This window comes from Hemibagrus wyckioides, linkage group LG02 (genome assembly GCF_019097595.1).
Source record: "Hemibagrus wyckioides isolate EC202008001 linkage group LG02, SWU_Hwy_1.0, whole genome shotgun sequence".
Classification (NCBI taxonomy): Eukaryota; Metazoa; Chordata; class Actinopteri; order Siluriformes; family Bagridae; genus Hemibagrus; species Hemibagrus wyckioides.
In genome coordinates, this window is record NC_080711.1 from 10,333,601 (window position 1) to 10,352,677 (window position 19,077).

General features: G+C 37.3%; 1 long non-coding RNA gene across 3 annotated transcripts; it reads right to left on the bottom strand.

Moving 5' to 3' along the window:
* Window positions 1-685: 685 nt before the first annotated feature.
* Window positions 686-11,909, bottom strand: LOC131342495 (uncharacterized). Of its 3 annotated transcripts, none has more exons than XR_009203044.1 (3): window positions 11,486-11,909; window positions 1,567-1,644; window positions 686-1,402 (listed from the first exon to the last, which is right to left on the bottom strand). It is a non-coding gene; the product is annotated as an uncharacterized LOC131342495 (long non-coding RNA). The 3 variants fall into 3 exon arrangements; XR_009203045.1 differs by lacking the exon at window positions 11,486-11,909 and adding an exon at window positions 5,213-5,701; XR_009203046.1 differs by lacking the exon at window positions 11,486-11,909 and adding an exon at window positions 1,982-2,231.
* Window positions 11,910-19,077: the final 7,168 nt, after the last annotated feature.

Consider the following 19,077-nt stretch of genomic DNA (forward strand, 5'->3'; position numbering starts at 1 on the left):
GGAGCTCAGTCTTCAAAAACACATACTGGTGTTAATCTCCAAAACCAAATACCACATAAAACCAGCTAATGCTTTCAATCACAACTGACCGATCACAATCCTGGGTGAACAGGTGACAGATGCAGCTATTTAGTTTATTAAATCCAGTATCTACTTTAATGAATGGAAAGTTCTAGACACTGGAGCTGTATTGGTATCTTTACTTATGACTTTTGTATGAAATTAAATGAAATCCAGTCACACTGCTCTCATTTGTTTCAATTTCTTGAGACATAGTTGATTATGTTAGGGCTATGCCATACAGGAACAAAACTTACTCCTGTATATTTAATGTCCTTACAAGATATTAACTTAATTTTTAGCTAGCTTTAGCATTTCCTCCTCAGGTAGTCTTCATACAAAAAGGGAGAACTAGCTAATAACATGATTTAGAAAATCCCTTAATGCAGTGTAAATAAAACGATTTATCCAGTACTTTTCTTAATTAAAAACAACTAATTGGTCAAATAAGATATGTATTAAACACTTTAGGACTCACTGCAATCTCTGCAAAAAGACCTTATATTTAAATGAGGCCCATCTCTTTTCTAAATGAGGCCCATTTAATCGAAAGCTTCAAATGCTATATGTTTGAATCCCAGTACAGCCACGCTGCAATTATTGGTCCTTTAAGCAAGGCCTTTAATTCTTAACTTTATATAAAAGCATCTGAAGAATGAATAAATATAAACAAATGTAAATGTAGGTCACAGGTCATGAGAGAGGAGCGTGAATGAGGGAGTGGATCATCACCAGGTTCATACACACAGGATCAAGGTTGCTTTCCAAATATAACTGTCCGTATTTCCATCTGGTGAAAATCTGGCCACAAGCACATCTCATTTTCAAGTTATTATTGAAAAATACTTATCTGCTTAAAAATCTGAACTATCTGGTTATTGTTCCCATCATAACATTTCTCCTCATATAATCATATGAGTACCCTTATTCCATTGTTTTATTTCGTTTCCTTATATTTTTTCCAACTAGAATTTCATACTCCATGGTGTTCATCTATGTACATTCATGCTAATTGTTAATGCTGGAAAAATGAGCTCCAGGTCAAAGCATTTGCACCTAGTCAAAGCATTACAATGCAAACCAAATATCAGAAAGGCAGCGGTGACTGTTACCCAGATTCCTCGTTGTCACTGCTTTCCTTTCTCTCTGTCTCTCTTCAGAAAAGATTCATCTAACTGACTGCCACATCAACATTGGGAGCTTGCCAGAATATGAGGGAAGAAAGCTAGAGAGGGGGGAAAAAAAAAATATCCAGAGAGGGTGGAGTGAATGGGATGTCCCAAGGTCGAACTCAAGAATAGGGGAGTGGAAAAAAGGCAGACACATGCCTTGCAGCTGATTTCTATTGAGAGAGAGAGAGAGAGAGAGAGAGAGAGAGAAAATCTCAAAGACAAAAAGATCGAAAATGTCTTCCATTTTGTCTCTCCATATTTTTGTTTTTCCTAGGTTCTATAATGAACAGTGTTGAGCACTTGGTAAACAGTATGATAGAAACAGGGTTCTCACACTGAGGGCTCATGTTAATCATCATTCGTCACTTTTTTCTTCCTGACTTTCTTCCTGAGGGTCGTTTGCGTCACCATGCTGAAAGAGAGATCAAGATGTTGAGTCATTTCTGATGTATTTAATCAAAAACATACATTGTCTGTATTAGAAACTTAACTGTATTTACATTTGATAGTTATTGACCATTTTATGATACTACCAAGAACCCACTTCTATTAAAAACTCCAAGTATTGAATGCTGAAAATAATAGAAATAGTAAAAACATTTTTAAGTAAATAATTTATTGCCTGCAGTTGTCAGTTAAGGCATTACAGTATGTGTACCTGGATAAATACAGTCTAAACAGCAAGTTCAGGTCAAATAAACTTCACTAAAACGTTGGGAAACAGCACTTCTGTAGATGTTTTGCAATACCTCAGAACTCACACAGATGTAGCCACGTAGTTTTGAGAAATTCTTAAATGTAATTCTTATACATGAAGATAAGTGTTTTGGGAAACGTCAGCGAGTGCAGCTCACACCAGCAGGGGGAAGGAACTGTTCATATCTCTGAAAGCATAGGGTCTCCCACCATTACACACATTTCATGTCATGCTAAAGTGCTGTCCAAACACAGACCAGTCATGACGTGCTAACAGCCATTTTGTGAGCCCCTGCAAGTGATTTCATTCTTCCCCACAAACAGGAGAGGGGGATAGAGCTTAGTTCCTCACGGACTCTTTACTCTTCGGATAAGGGGAATGCAAGGAGTGTGAGGGAGTCTGTGTGTGTGTGTTGTGTGTGTGTGTGTGTGTGAGAGAGAGAGAGAGAGAGAGAGAGAGAGAGACAGAGAGGAGTGGACTGGAAATGGATTGGGTCTTTGCTAAATGATGCTAGCAGATGTGATGGCAGAGATGCCTTAAAGAGAGGATTGACTAAAGAAATGAGTCATTGTGTGTGTGTGTGTGTGTGTGTGTGTGAGGAGACATTCAATGAGGAATATAAAGCCTTTACAATTAATATCATTTTTGTTTGTCTCAATTTAATGTATGTTTACCTGTGCTTTTCTTTTATTCAATAATGAATTTATTTTCTTTGCTTTATCCCGGCTATGGTTGTACAAATACTGGGAATATATGTACTGGCATGTTAATAATGTTAGTCTGCAGTAGCTAAACAACACATAGCTTATAAAGCACTTGATTTTTTTCCCCTTTATGTTTATGTATTTTTTTGTTCTAATAATTCAGGGGAGGTCTCAGAGTGACACAGCAAACTCTCCAATAGTGCTTTTATTTTGTTGTTATTTAATGAGCTATGTGTCTGTAATTATTTATGTTTATAATATACACACTGATAATATATACACACTAATCAGCCATACCATAACCACTTGTCTAAAATTGTGTAGGTCTTCCTTCTGCTGCCAAAACCGCTCTCAGCTCTGAAGCTGTGGTATGTGGTACAGATGACACTCTGTGATGCACAGGCACTCCATCCACATGATGTAGAACAAAACACAATTCATCAGACCAGGCCATCTTCTTCCACTGTTCCATGTCCAGTTCTGATGCTCACGTGCCTACTGTAGGTGCTTTAGGTGGTGGACAGAAATCAGAAGCATGGGCATTCTGACCGGTCTGCAGCTACGCAGCCACATATGCAGCAAGCTGTGAGTTCTGACACCTTCCTATCATTATCCTTTAACATGGACATAAAGGCTATTCTTTGGTCCCATCATGCCTCAATGAGTCTTGTCCTTCATCTGACCTCTCTTGGACCTCTTAGGCATCGAACCATTGCATACCAGGAACACTCTCTCAATATATATATATATATTCTTCACAAAGTGACACACAACATACTACTACTTAAATCTCTCTCTCTCTCTCTCTCTCTCTAGCCTTAGCTTGTGTAGTTTGCCTCCTTGCCTGTCTCTACCTGTCTGCAGCATAGCTCGAGTTCTTCAATCAACAGCCTGTTCTCCATTTAGGCAGGCTTTTCCAATACAATACCTTGGTTAAATCCATGTGTACATTCTGCTTTATCAGCTGCATGGTCAAAACAAAGAGAAAGTTTATCTAGAAATATCAAATACATATGGAAGTCTTTAAAACTGTCAAATAGTTTTTTTTGAATGTGAGTGACACAATGATTTGCTCTTTCTACAGGAAAACAAAGTGGCATAAATAGAGAAGGGATAATAACAAAGATGAACAATGAAAAGCATGGAATAGAAAAATACTTGATGGCTTTACTGTGAGGCCAGGAAAAGTTGTGAATAATAGAAATCATATAATAAAAAGAAACCGAATAATTGAAGTAATAGTGAACACATGCACATTGTGGGGGTTTCACCGTTGGCCGTTTTGTCTGAAACAGAGCATGGTTGGGTGAAAGCTGTTATGTGGACCAGAAGCACATGGCTGTACTGAACCCGAGGCTACCTGCAGGAGCTGGTTTGAAGTCGGTTGCACTGGAACTGTGCCACGATTCCTGGGAATGTGAATCAACTTGCACTCGGGGTCACGCTTTGTTCAGGAAGTGAAGTAACCTTTTGATATCACCCCATTGCCCAAAATAGGACCAAACCAATGTTAGTCATGTTGTGTTCTCCATGCACATTTGTGATGTAATGATACAGGATTCAGTTGAATCAAGTGAATCCGAAACCAGTTCAATGCAATAGGGCACTGAGAACAATCACACTTGAATTGCAACAAACATGCTCAATGTGAAAAGTTTCTATTTAGTGTTTTTAGGGTCCAGTAATCTCAAGTGTGCAGGAAAAGTATTTCCGAGCTTGATGCAGTGACTAAACGCAAGTCCATAGCTACCCAAGTCCGTTCAGTTTTATTTGTATAGTGCAGTGATACAGAAATCCATGTTTAGATCTAACAAATAAGAGGCATTATAGGCCAGGAAATCTCCCTGAAATTATATGACAAAGAAACATTGAAAGGAACCAGACACAAAGCGGAACCCGTCCACTTCTGGGTGAAATGGGATAGTAGGATTTTGGTTATTATAGTATGCAGTCGTATTGAGAAAAGACAAACCATGCTAAATGTGCATGAAGAAACACAGTGTCTTCGGCATGATCATACTGTTAATAAGAGTCCTGAGGATTCTTGCTAAGGTCAAAGGCAACAAGGTGATCATGTGTTATACGAGAGTCTGTCAGCAGCATCAAAAGAAAAAAAAAAAATCTTCGATATTTAGAAGAATGGACACAAAACATAACATTTATATCACGCTAATGTTTATTAAAAAGGGTCACATAAAGGAGGAAACTCCAGCAATAGCCAGTCTATTTTCACTTTCCACACCAGCCTATCAGCATGACCATCTTGTCACACTCAGTGGCAGCACCACAAGCATAGCGATTTTTTCAGTCAGGACATATCAGCTGCTTTTATTGGCCCACAGCATGACACAGGCCACCCAATAACGTGGCTGTTGTTTTGGTCAGCAAGTGTGCAGGAATTCAGTGAGTGCTCCGGCCATGTTAGGCTCATATGGCAAATAATAATAATAATAATAATAATAATAATAATACTTTTATCAACTGCATGCACTTTGCTGAATATTCAATGCTTCTCTACACTGGAAACATTTGGCATTAACAAGCTGCATGCCAATAGACAAGCAGTGCATCAGACTCACATTTTAATGTTTATTTCTTGTCTAAAGAAAGAGATGAAGGCAATTGAGGTTAAAGAAAGCACCACGTTGGAATCGTCTACTCTTTCCCAGACGGCAGACAAATCCACATTCCAAATGAAAGAGAGCTGAGCTTCCTTGGCTTCCAGTCTCTCTTCTCCAGGCTTTTTCCTCGCTCCTTCTCTACCCTCCTCCTTTTTCTTCCTCTTTCTCTTCATCCTCCCTCCATCTCCTTCCCCTCTGCTTTCTCCAACTCCTCTGAAACTCGATCAGTCAGGTCGTCTGCACTTTGAAGAGTGTTGCCTGTCAAACGAATTAAAATGGACCCAATAACTCTTCACCAGCTGAGCTTTATTCTGTTAGTCTCAAGATACGCTGGAGATATAGCTTATAGAGATCTAATAAATCTCTAGCTTTAACAGGTTTGTTGTTTAATCACTCAAAAATGTGAAGCATTAAAGAAGAATTGCACTTTAGTGTGCCACAGTGTGTTTGTCATGGAGCTGGGAGAAGAAAGGTATGCTGCCCTCTTCTGGATTACTTGTGCATCCCTGAGGTGATTGGCATAATGTCATGAAATTGTATGATCAGGGTTGCAAGAAGAAAAGAATTTGCCTCCTGACCACAAATATAACACAAATAAAGGATCTCTATTCATCTATCTGAGTTAGCTTTCAGCCTGTACTGTGTCAGGAGTGTGTGTGTGTGTGTGTGTGTGTGCGTAGCCAGGCTTTTTTGGAAGGAAGGGGAGGGGGGCGACTGGGTTCAACCAGAGGCAAGGAATGGGAGTGGACATACCATATAGCGGCACACACTGGTCTGAGATCAGCTGGAAATGTCTGGAACTGTAGCTGAAATTGCAGGCTTGAAGGAAAAGCTGATCTTAGATTAGAGTCATATGGTCGTGTGAATGACGGAAGGTGTGACGGGGTAGGGTGATAAAGAGAAGTACGTACACACACACACACACACACACACAAAGAAAAAGATCGAATGTATATGTGTAATGGTATCAATTGTGTATCAATGAGGTATCAGTGAGGTATTCTGAGAAAGAAAAGAAAATAAGTACAAAAGGAGAGAAATAAAGAGTCTCAGGATAAACATGGAAAAAGTGAAGATGAGAGTAGAAAAGAAAGCCAAAAGGAACTGGCCTCCGCTCAACCACAGCCATCTCAGCAGCGTCGTACACCACGCTTACTCAAATAAACTCGTGGAGTTACTGTGAAGAGATGGGACATGTTGTGTGCTTTAAAAAAGCAGCATTTAGTGTTCAAAAGTGTCACAAAACATCTTCTTAACACTTACATCTAGAGATAGAAAGGATTTAAAAAAAAAAGAAAGGCAGAAGATTCTAGGATTTTGTGAAAAAAGTTCAAGAAGGAGCTGGTTACCATTCCAGAGTAATTGAAATCATTCCACCATAAGGAATAATAGAAAGGTTACGTTTTTCCCACCCACATCTCAAACAGTACACTTTTTGAAAGGAGCTGAGAGCAAAACAGAGCTCTGATTAGTTTTACAGACCTGACACTGAAATTCCACACAGAAAGGATTCCTCGGGGTTTTTTTTAAACTGTTTATATTATTACTAATATGAGGACCTTCTATACATGTAATTATTAATGCAGCTAATAAATGCCATAAATACCTAGACATACATTTAAATCTAACTATAACCTCATGAGGTTTTTTTTTTTTTTTTAAATAAAGGTTTTGTTAAAGAAAAGAAAAAAGAAAAGAAAAGAAAAGAAAAGAAAAGAAAAGAAAAGAAAAGAAAAGAAAAGAAAAGACGTTTTCCCCACAGGGACCAGCAAAAAGTCCCCACAAGGTCAAAACTGCCAGATATTCCTATCCTTGTGGGGACTCCAAACTAATATATAAAAAGCAAACATCAGATCTGAGAGAACAATAACATTTGAATAAATACTTTAATCAAATATTTTTTATTTAATTATAATTATCTCAATGTCATAACTGAGACCTTTACATGCAATAAAAGTGAATGCAGTTTTTAATACAAAGAAGATCCTGCAGAATTGTTGCTCAGTTTCGGTGTGATATATTTAGTTTGCCTTCAGAAGAGATATTTTTTAGCTCTGGCCTCCTGCAGTGTGATCACCGGCGTCCCGCTGGTCAGACATGTCCGGGATGGACCACAGGACGAGGCGAGAAGCTGCAGACACAGAGGCTTCTCCAGGACAAACAAATCTACTCCCTAGAGGAAACTGATCTAGCGCTGCCATCTCTCCATTAGGAATGATGCACTGGACTGGGAAAAGTTTTCTTCTGTCTTTCTCATATTTCAACGTGTAAATATATAACCAAATTTATTATTCACATTTAACAGTAACAAGGTTATAATGCTATTTCTTTATTTTGATTTTCTTGTTATTACTGTACCACAAGTTATTATAAAGGAATATGTTTGATCCATGTAGGCAGGTAGTAAAAAATATGTTGCCAAATAGATAGATAGATAGATAGATAGATAGATAGATAGATAGATAGATAGATAGATAGATAGATAGATAGATAGATAGATAGACAAAGACAGATAGATAGATAGATAGATAGATAGATAGATAGATAGATAGATAGATAGATAGATAGATAGATAGATAGACAGACAGACAGACATAGATAGATAGATAGATAGATAGATAGATAGATAGATAGATAGATAGATAGATAGATAGATAGATAGACAGACAAAGACAGATAGATAGATAGATAGATAGATAGATAGATAGATAGATAGATAGATAGATAGATAGATAGATAGATAGATAGATAGACAAAGACAGATAGATAGATAGATAGATAGATAGATAGATAGATAGATAGATAGATAGATAGATAGATAGATAGATAGATAGATAGACAGACAGACATAGATAGATAGATAGATAGATAGATAGATAGATAGATAGATAGATAGATAGATAGATAGACAGACAAAGACAGATAGATAGATAGATAGATAGATAGATAGATAGATAGATAGATAGATAGATAGATAGATAGATAGATAGATAGAAAGACAGACAGACAAAGACAGATAGACAGATAGATAGACAGATAGATAGATAGATAGATAGATAGATAGATAGATAGATAGATAGATAGACAGACAGACAGACAGACAGACAGACAGCAAGACAGACAGACAGACAGACAGATAGAGATAGATAGATAGATAGATAGATAGATAGATAGATAGATAGATAGATAGACAGACAGACAGACAGACAGACAGACAGCAAGACAGACAGACAGACAGATAGAGATAGATAGATAGATAGATAGATAGATAGATAGATAGATAGATAGATAGATAGACAGATAGATAGATAGACAGATAGATAGATATCCAGTTTCTAATGTTAAAACATATTTCTAGGCCTACAATAATCTTCCATTTCAAAAGTATCTTAAAAATATTGCTGAATTATTGTTGGCAAATCTAAAAAAAATATTGCTGGCAAGCCATTCCTTTAATAATCAATTTTTTTCAGTGAAAATGTTTTAGCTGAATGCGGCATACTAAGAATTTTCCGTTTAGAAATATGAAGTGAAGGTACGTATTTGTTTATTGACCACAAGGCACAATATTTGTGAAATATTTCTGCTTCTGTCTGCAGCATGATGCTGTACACTGACTGTTCAATAACAGGGTTGTGCATAGAATAAAGGGAGACAGATTTCAAACTCAAAAAGCAATAATAAATTAATAACGGAAAAATATTTTATTTTATTTAATTGAAAATTAAATATTTTCAACAATATGTAATACAAATTCATAAAAATTTGTATAGTTTATAAAAATAGTACATTATAGTACACACAAAAAAATTATTATTATTATTATATTTAGATTTATTTAGATTTATATTTAGTTTGAATAAAACTTCTGCAGAAACGTAAGACATGAATAAACATATGGTAATGTGCGTAAAGGTATTTTTCATTTCACTTCATTTAGAAAATAGTCAGATTACATGATTTTCCTATTTAGCAGACCTACTCCAACCCTTTCAAGCTGATAAAAACATTTGGATCGAGCTCGGTCGGACCGATGGAGGTGTTTACCTAATTTCAGACTCACAGCTGATAATGTGGTACCTGCCAGTTAAAATAGATAGATAGCTCTCTCTCTCACACAAACACACAAATACACACACGACTCCGAAACCCCCAGTCTACTTCGGTGTAAATAATTTCATACATTATTTAAAAAGGTCACATTTTTGTGGATTTGTTTCTTTGCTCTGCCTCTTCAAAGCTAATAAAAAAGCCAATTAGTCACAATTAGTAAATGAAGCTTTCAGCATTCAGGTAAAAGAATGGCCTGCTGAGCTGATTTAGTCGCAAAACCAACCAAACCATCTGACAAAAATGCTTTGGCGATACAAATTGATACATCAGACATCAGATACATCATCAGGCAGACAGTTCTCAAACACAAAGCACATCTGGCTATAACAGCAGCTGGTTTTGTGAAGCTTAGTTGTATGTATAAAACATTTTCTGCTTCTTCTTTTTTTTTTAAGTTGGTATGTTTTGGCAAACTTAGCTATATACCATCCCACTGTTCTGTCCTGACAGTACACACACACACACACACACACAGTTAATCTCTGTGACTACACTAATAAGTTTTCTACAAGTACAGCATGCATTAGCATCATATGTATCACAGGTATCCTTGTAAAACTGTGTGAAAATGTAAAGCTTATTCTCCTTTTTTCAAGTAATTGCTGCTGCTGAATCTTTGCTAAGGCTCTAACACACTCCCTGCTGCATAAACCACACATATTGGAAGCAGCTGTAGCCACTTGGCTGCTGTACAGCTGGAAGTCTCGTCAGAGGGTCAAACTAGCCAGCTAGCATACCCATGGGAGAAACACATCTGGGGAAGAGAGCGAGAGCGGAAAAAGATCCCAGACAAATCCCAGCTTCAGTATTCCTACCTCTCTAGATCTTTTTCGCTTCCACACACACAGAAAGTGTGTGTGTGTGTGTGTGTGTGAGAGAGAGAGAGAGAGAGAGAGAGGGAGGGAGAGAGAGAGAGAGAGAGAGAGAGAGGGAGGGGGAGAGAGAGAGAGAGAGAGAGAGCATTCCTCCGTTGATGCAAAGCAGGAAGATTTACAAAACATATCTTCACACTGTGGGAGCTGGGATTTTTCAACTTGTGATCTTTCCTCCGCCATCTTGTTCAGCACTTTCTGAAAATATTGCTCTTTAGCTCAACTAAACTTTGGACCAGAACCAGAACAGAGCTTAAGTATTAGCAGGAAAATACTCAAAAGTATAAAATATATCCTGTAAGTTGAAACTTTGCATCTACTTTCACATAGTAGAGAATCAAATCTTCAACTTCAAGCAGCTAAAAGGCACACGATTATCAAAATAAACCGTAATTCCACTCGTTTGATTTTGTGCAGCCATGTCTGTATCCTGGCTTTAGGAGACACACAGATTTTTTTTTTTCCTGCTTCAACACCGCCTGCCCTCCCACTGCTGCTCTCACAGCCCATCCCACATATCCCATTTCTTTCTCTCCCTCCGTCAGACTTACTGCCTGAGACGCAGTGTTATGATGTAGAGAGCATTAATTAAAATAAACCTCAGAGGAATATATATAGCCCGAGAGCCAAGCAGACACAGGCTAATTATGTATTGCGGTAGGTTGTACATGCGTGGCACACAACGTTCAGGCCTGCTCTCCCCCTCACTACGCTGTAAGCTGCATGCTCCCACCCACACTCTTCAAACACTGAGCATGCTCGGAAGAAGCACCTTAGGACAAGATTTCTGGGAAGAGGTTGTGATATAGAATAATACAGCGCACCCCACTGACACGCTGACACACACCAGAGCTGTGATACAAATCCGCACCTCGTTTTACAGACACAAAAGCACAAAAGCAAAACATTTACAAGTTACAATAAATTCCTGTAGGCACGCCAAGTGCGGTCTTCCTTTTTTGTAAAAACATTCATTCTTTTGATTAAGCCATTGTTGATCTGGTTGTATTTCTTTGGGTGCTGAAAGGTAAATTTCCTTTTTATCTTCAGCTTATTTATTGACACCTGAAGGTTGTGCACTGAAAATGACTGGTATCTGTAACCGTTCATGATTCCTTCCACCTTGATAAAATCCCCAGCTTTGGCTAAAGAAAAGCAGCCCTAAAGCATGATGCTACCACCACCATGCTGCACCATGTGTATGTTGTTCTTTGTGTGATGTCCTTTTTTTTTGCACCAAACATACCTTTTGGAAATGATCTCATCAGCCCAGGTTTGAAGTGATTTAGTTGAGCTTGGATGTTTTTTTGCTTGGATGCTTCTGTCTAGCCATAAACCAGACATCTGAAGACTTGTTGTCACATGCACAGAGTAATCATTACTTGTCAGATATTCCTGTAGCTCTTTTCATGGGTCTCTAGGTCTCTTGGCAGCCCTTCCTGGTTAGTTTTTAGTGGGACATCCTTTTCTTGGTGATGTCACTTCGGTGCTCTATTTGTTGACGATTCCATTTTACGTCTAATGTTTTGGGAATTCTTTTGTACCTCTCTCCTGATCAATACCTTTCAACCAGTGTATACTTTATAACCTCTTTGTGGACCATGGCTTCATGAGATTGACCGTGATTGGTTCATTCTGAACACAGCCACACCCCCAATTATAAAAGGGTATGCACACTTATAAAACCACATGACTGTAACTTTTTTAACTGTCCTATTTTTCCATAAAAATTTTCTTTTCATTTTTTCTTTTCTTTTCTTTTGTTTTTCACTTAATCTTTATACACTATATTGGCAAAAGTTTTGGGACACCCCTCCAAATCATTCAATTCAGGTGGTGCTTTTCAGGGTTGGACTTTGCCAAACCCTCCAAAACTGGGACACTCCAAAACTGAGACGTCTGCCTTTACATGCACACGAATTTAATATGGAGTTGGCCCTTTGAAACTATAACAGCTTCCACTCTTTTGGGAAGGCTTTCCACAAGGTTTAGGAGTGTGTTCATGGGAATTTTCCTCTAGAACTACATTTGTGAGGTCAGGCACTGATGTTAGACAGGAAGGTCTGGCTCACAGTCTCCACACGCCAAACTCACTCATCCATGTCTTTATGGACCTTGCTTTGTGCACTGGTGTGCAGTCATGTTGGAACAGGAAGGGGTCATCCCCAAACTGTTCCCACAAAATTGGGAGCATGAAATTGTCCAAAATGTCTTGGTATGAAGCTGAAACATTTAGAGTTCCTTTCACTGGAACTAAGGGGCCAAGCCCAACCCCTGAAAAACAACACCTGAATTCAATGACTTGGAGGGGTGTCCCAAAACTTTTGGCAATATAGTGTATGTTGCATTGAGGATAAATATGACTTATCTTTTTTTTTTTTTTACACCACAAGAAAACACAAAGGAAATTATTATCATTACTATTATTATTGTAGATTTATATACTTGTGTATTTTTATATAGTTGGTCATCATTTATGTTTAGTCTGTTTCTCTATAATATTTGTTATAATTTCACTTTGCCTTGATATTATCTTTTCCTCTTTTTTTTCTTTATTTGCTATCCCTTGCTGCATTTTTTTTTTGCTGTAAGTTTATACATATACATATAATAATTGATTCTCAGCCTTGTTTAACTTCTACGCTTCTACTCACCAGACTCTCACGAGTCTCACTCACGGTGTAAGTGTCTGGCCCCACAGGTAAATAAACTTACATCCCAAAGACAAACTGAAAGCAGCAAGCCTCAGACACCTTGTCAGACAAGTTGTTTTCTCTCCAAACAATTTACTTTTGAAGGTTTCTGCTTTACATATCTTCTCTTTTTTTAATGCAGAATAATGGCACTGTTTCCAGTTTGAGGCTTCCAACTCCTTGAACTGTTCTATTTACAACAAAAAAGTAATAAATAAATAACTATTATTTCTATAATATTTTGTACTATACCATGTACAAAGATTCGGTTCTAGATGTCTTCACTGCTGTTTGTACTTTTCTGTTGCAACACTTTGGCCGGTTTGTTCATGGATTCCAGTGTGAAGTGGTCTAGATACACACTGAGCAAAGCACCACAGACCATCTGCTATGAGTCATGGGCTTCCTCTCACTACTCCAGATTTAATACAAGCTTATTCACAGTGCCTTTAAAATATTTACAATGTTCAAATATTCCGCACTTGAGCAGAAAACACGGAGAAAAGAATACACTTCAACATTGTACAAAGTTTTAAGTCAGAAGGGTGAAACTGGAGCCCGGAATAACACCAAAGAAATGCTTCTTCCTCTGTCTGTTGCCTCATGCATTCTTTGTTTTATAATCTGTTTTTCAGTTACAAGGCAGACGTGTAGCTTTACTCCATTTTCTGTTACAAAAATCTTTGAAATGTTATTTATAGTTTTAGAACGTACCACATTTGCTTTTCTTTGGCGGATGTACTTTAAGAGAGAAAAAAAACTGTTGTTTTTGTCGAACTTATAACGTTGACAAACGTGATATTAGTCGTTTAATAGTTATATTGCAATTAAGTAATAATTAATTGGCATTTCATTGCAATGGGAAGGTTAGAAAGCAGACAAAATATTCAGCAACGTTCAAGGGTTTAGAAAAATCGATTTTATGTCCTGTTCATTTATATCATGCAAAATTGAGAGACATTAATTAATGTATTATTCGGTATTTTAATAAAAAAAAAATATTCAAAATCAAATTTACAGTTCTTCTAGACTCAACAGACTTCTAGAAGTCAATTTAAGTATCGAGCATTTTTAAAGGAAATAATGGCTGATCCAAAATAATGTTATATAGCCTCATATTAAACAGCATAATAAGACAAATACAAATATGTTTTAAGAGAAGCTTTAGTTGGAGTTGACCTCATGTGAAAGGGGAGTTTAGGCCCATCACAGACCATTGATCACCCTTTGACTTAGAGGACAAATAGAATATAAAATCTTAGTGCTCTGGTAGGAGAATAACAGTGGAGAAGGTCAATAACATGCTGTAGAGCATGACCAAGCGCTTCATATACATTTATAAATCATTTTTAAGCTTTAAACTCTAGGTGTTAATATACTCAATATACCTACATGCATATAAATTCCAATAAGCTTGAAATTTTTGATAGATTTATATTTATAATCATTCGAACCAACTGGTGTAGTACACAGTAAAATGAAAAACATTCCTCCAGGACCCTGGTGCTACATAAGACACAGAGCTACACAGAACTAAGTACAATACAGTAAATATTAAGTCCTGCTTTTAGTAAAATGAAGGTCAGAACCATGAAGCTCCCCAGATCTGGCCAACCCAGGAATGCCTGATGACCTATAATCTAATTATTCACATATCTCTCAGTGTGTTACTAACAAAAACAACCCCTAAATAACATAACTACATTAAGATATCTTTATAATAGCTATGTTACATGTTATGTTATTCTAAAGAATGCTAAAACAACAAAACTGACAAAACATAAATAAATATTTCGAATTAAATCCTTCTAAAATGCCAGAATCGTAGGAAAATACATCTACAGCCAGGCGTCCTTGCAGAGGCAATCAGCTTTATGTTCTGAGTTCACAACGCCATCAATCTTCACAAAAACCCAGTATAACAATCTGAAATGCATCGATGATCCTGCATTATATTGCACTTTCAATAGATTTTTTGTTTCATCTGACCACAGCAGTAGTTATGATGATGTTTAGTGAGGTTTGGGGATCGAATTATTTATTTATTTATATTTTTTAAGTTGCTCTTAACTTACTGTATAAACCACTTTACACAGCTTCTTGTAATAACGGATTGTTGCTTTGAGGTCAGCGAACATGCAACATAAGAGGAAATAAAGCTCCTTCAAAAAAGCTCTGATCTTTCTGAACTCTTTAAAACAGCCTTAAGTAGTTTTCCCAGCTGCTTGAAAGGAAGAGGCAGATGATGAAAATGTGGTCAAGAAGACACAAGTAGGTGCAAATGATTCTTGATTTTGTTTGCTGACCGTTACAAAACAACAGCAATGCATTATGTCTGTGTCCATCTACTTGGTTACATGGAAATTCATTTCCTCTAGATGGTTATTCATGAGTCAGTGCTGCTCTCTAGTGGTGAAAGATCTCAAACTTTGCTTGACACTTTAACTATTACAGAGATGAATGGGGGGAAAGAAAAGAAAAGAAAAGAAAAACAAATAAAGATATGGATTAAATGCTTATATTTGCAGGACCATTAACAGTGTATACAATAAAGAATGTTTAGATGCTGTTATGTATTGTTTCAGCTTGTCTGTGCGGTAGTGATACATTTCTGGATTATGTATATACACTATATTGCCAAAAGTTTTGGGACACCCCTCCAAATCATTGAACCCAAATGTTGTTTTTCAGGGGTTAGGCTCGGCCCCTTAGTGCCAGTGAAAGGAACTCTTAATGCTTCAGCATACCAAGACATTTTGGACAATTTCATCCTCCCAAGTTTGTGGGAACAGTTTGGGGATGGCCCCTTCCTGTTCCAACATGACTGCACACCAGTGCACAAAACAAGGTCCATAAAGACATGGATGAGTGAGTTTGGTGTGGAGGATCTTGACTGACCTGCACAGAGAACTGGCCTCAACCCGATAGAGCCAGGCCTTCTTTTTCAACATCAGTACCTGACCTCACAAATGCACTTCTATAGGAATGGTCAAAAATTCTTATAAACATGCTCCTAAACCTTGTGCAAAGCCTTCCTAGAAGCTGAAAAGGGCGGGCCAACTCAATATTAAATTCATTTGCATGTAAAGGTAGATGTCCCAAAACATTTGCCAACATAGTGTAGCACAATGTATAATAAACCACACTGGATATACAGTACTCCATATGGCTTAAAGGTTCCTCAAACTGTTAGCACCTTTCTATAGGATGTGTTTGTATGCTATAGCATTATAATTTCCCTTTACTGGAACTAACCTGTTCCAGCATGCACAAAGCAGGATCCAAGGTATGGAGTGGAAGAACTCGAGTGTCCTGCACAAAGCCCTGATCTCAACCCCACTGAACACCTTTGGGATGAACAGGAACACTGACCGCACCCCAGACCTCCTACCCTGCATTAGTACCTGACCTCACTAATGCTTCTAGGCAACTGAATGAACATAAATCCACACACTTATGCTCTAACGTCTAGTGGAATGCCAAAACGACTTTGGGCCTAGTGGGAGTGGCACCAAGTTATACTAGTTGAGGAAGTTCTGTTCTGAACTTTATGATTAAATTTCAGTGCTAAAATATTTTACCCTTGAACAAAAAGAAGGAAAAGGTTTGAACAAAAAGAAGGAAATGCTAGAATCAGATCAAACCAGTCTGGCCATTCTCCTCTGAGCTTTCTCAACCCTGAGGAATTTCTAGCTTTTTTGCATATTATTTTGTAAACTATAGACAGACTGTGCATTAAAAAATAAGACCCATTTCTGAAAAGATAATATATAATACTAGATAATATATAATATAATACTTATCATTTCAATCTGAAGTAGCTATATATATATACAGCTCTGAAAAAAATAAATAAATAAGAGACCACTGCAAAATAATCCGTTTCTTATGTTTTTTTTCTTACAGGTGCATGTATTGGTGAGATGAACAGTTTTGTTTCATTTTTTGTGAACTGCTCACAATATTTCTCCTAAATTCAAAATAATGCAAATAATTCAAAAATGGAAATAATTTGTAAACAAATTGTGTTGATGCTTTGGCTAAATCACATTAAGAAATCAGTATTTGGTGGAATAACCCCGATTTGCATGTGTTTTGTCTCTCCACCAGTTATTCACATTGCTGTTGGGTAACTTTATACCACTCTTTTTGCAAAAAAGCGAACAGCTCAGCTTTGCTTGATGGTTTGTGACCATCCATCTTCCTCTTGATGACATTCCAGAGGTTTTCAATAGGGTTCAAATCTGGAGATTGCACTTGCCATGACAGGGTCTTGATCTGGTGATCCTCCATCCAGACTGCTCTGGCTGTATGGCATGGCGCATTGTCCTGTTGGAAAATCCAATCCTCTGAGTTAGGGGACTATTGTCTTAGCAGAAGGAAGCAAATGTTCTTCTAGAACAACCCTGTACTTGGCTTGATTCAAGTGGTCTTTTGCAAACTTCAGCCTGGCTCTTCTTTGCTTTTCACTGATGAAGGGCTTTTTTCTGGCTTTGCATAACTTCAGCCCTGCTTGTAGAAGCCTGTTTCGAACCATTCTTGCCATGCACTTCAGCCCAGTCTCAGTTTGCCACTGTTGTTGAAGGTCACTTGAGGTCAGCCTACAGTTCTTGATTGACATTCAAATAAGTTTGCGGTCATCTCCCTTGTTACTGACCCGTTTTCTGCCTCTTCCAGGCTGTAGTTTTGTTGTTCCTAGTGTCTGTTGCTTGATCTTGTTTTTGTAAACTGCTGTCTTTGAAATATTAAGGATAGAAGCAACTTGATGCTCACTGAATCCTTGTGCCATTAAAGGTAGGATTGAGCCTTTTTTTCTTCACTCAATACCTTTCTTTCACTGTTTTTGGTATGTTCAATGGTTATTTTTAAATTTAAAAAAGAATTTAAAAAATTAAAAAAGACTTTTATACCATCCAACATTGCAAGAGGAGAGTGTTGATTACAGCAGTGCTTTTTTATACTTTTCCCCATTAAACAGGATTGGATTCAGGTGATCAAATCAGTACCTCATGAAGCAGAATGAGGTGTGCTTGTGTAGAAATTTAACAAAGACTGCCATGGGATGCTGGTCATACTCAGAGAGATGCTGATTTAGGAGTAAATTGCAAAGGTCTCTTATTTTTTTCCAGAGCGGTACATATACACCTCAGAGGTAGCTATATATCTATATCTCTATATCTATCTCTCTCTCTCTCTCTCTCTCTCTATCTATATATATCTATATCTATATCTATATCTATATCTATATCTATATCTATCTATATATATATATATATATATATATAATGCACTTCTATAGGAATGGTCAAAAATTCTCATAAACATGCTCCTAAACCTTGTGCAAAGCCTTCCTAGAAGCTGAAAAGGGCGGGCCAACTCAATATTAAATTCATTTGCATGTAAAGGATATACACACTGGATATACAGTACTCCATATGGCTTAAAGGTTCCTCAAACTGTTGGCACCTTTCTATAGGATGTGTTTGTATGCTATAGCATTATAATTTCCCTTTACTGGAACTAACCTGTTCCAGCATGCACAAAGCAGGATCCAAGGTATGGAGTGGAAGAACTCGAGTGTCCTGCACAAAGCCCTGATCTCAACCCCACTGAACACCTTTGGGATGAACAGGAACACTGACCGCACCCCAGACCTCCTACCCTGCATTAGTACCTGACCTCACTAATGCTTCTAGGCAACTGAATGAACATAAATCCACACAGTTATGCTCTAACGTCTAGTGGAATGCCAAAACGACTTTGGGCCTAGTGGGAGTGGCACCAAGTTATACTAGTTGAGGAAGTTCTGTTCTGAACTTTATGATCAAATTTCAGTGCTAAAATATTTTACCCTTGAACAAAAAGAAGGAAAAGGTTTGAACAAAAACAAGGAAATGCTAGAATCAGATCAAACCAGTCTGGCCATTCTCCTCTGAGCTTTCTCAACCATGAGGAATTTCTAGCTTTTTTGCATATTATTTTGTAAACTATAGACAGACTGTGCATTAAAAAATAAGACCCATTTCTGAAAAGATAATATATAATACTAGATAATATATAATATAATACTTATCATTTCAATCTGAAGTAGCTATATATATATACAGCTCTGAAAAAAATAAATAAATAAGAGACCACTGCAAAG